This window comes from Penaeus monodon, chromosome 27, assembly GCF_015228065.2.
Source record: "Penaeus monodon isolate SGIC_2016 chromosome 27, NSTDA_Pmon_1, whole genome shotgun sequence".
NCBI lineage: Eukaryota > Metazoa > Arthropoda > Malacostraca > Decapoda > Penaeidae > Penaeus > Penaeus monodon.
The window spans coordinates 29,271,952-29,272,663 of record NC_051412.1 but is presented as its reverse complement, the minus strand read 5'-3'; the positions used below and the strand labels follow the sequence as shown (position 1 = coordinate 29,272,663).

Below are 712 nucleotides of genomic sequence, written 5' to 3'. Positions count from 1 at the left end.
GCCTGATATCTTCTAGTTTATCACCCCTGTATGTAATATCTACGTATTAAAACTTATCTAGTGTTTAAAACTCTTCAAGCATTTCATCCATTTCCCGTGTCTTGCTTTCATTACCACTTACTATTCTTCCTACGTATGAGCCGCCTTAACTTCCTGTCGCCCAGGTCTATTCCATTCCCTCTCTTCATCTTTTTTCTTTCACCAACCACCGCGCCTCCTTATTTTCAGGAGGCTCTTCCTCTATACTTCATACACTCGCCTATCTCTTACATTTTGGCCCCATCTGTACTCCCTCCTGCAATCTTATTTCATCCTTAACTGTCTCTGAACTTCTGTTTAGCTTCTCTATCTCTCAGCCTCGGTCACCTGATTTTTTGTGAAATTTCTATAGACCACGGTAACCCTTGCACGCTTCCAGATTTCATAGCTTACTGTAACCTCAAAATCAACATTCTTATCCCCATGATTAATATAAATATCACGCTGAATATTACTATGATCATCATCGCGGCTCCAAATGATTTTTTTTTATCATCAAAATCATCACATATATTGAAACTGTGTTCCCCCAAATAATATACCTCTTACATGTTAGCATTCCTTAAATACACATGGCGTTCAGCTCAGTACACTCTTTTGTGAACGATGGTATCTTATTGTATTATTTCTTTGCTGTAAATATTTAGTATTTCTGATATCATATCTCATGCTT

The 712-nt window shown here is 37.5% G+C and overlaps 1 protein-coding gene across 1 annotated transcript in view; it reads right to left on the bottom strand.

Moving 5' to 3' along the window:
• The window catches only part of LOC119590754, a gene marked incomplete in the record, with an annotated part of 26,818 nt that overhangs the window by 13,632 nt on the left and 12,474 nt on the right, over positions 1-712 (bottom strand).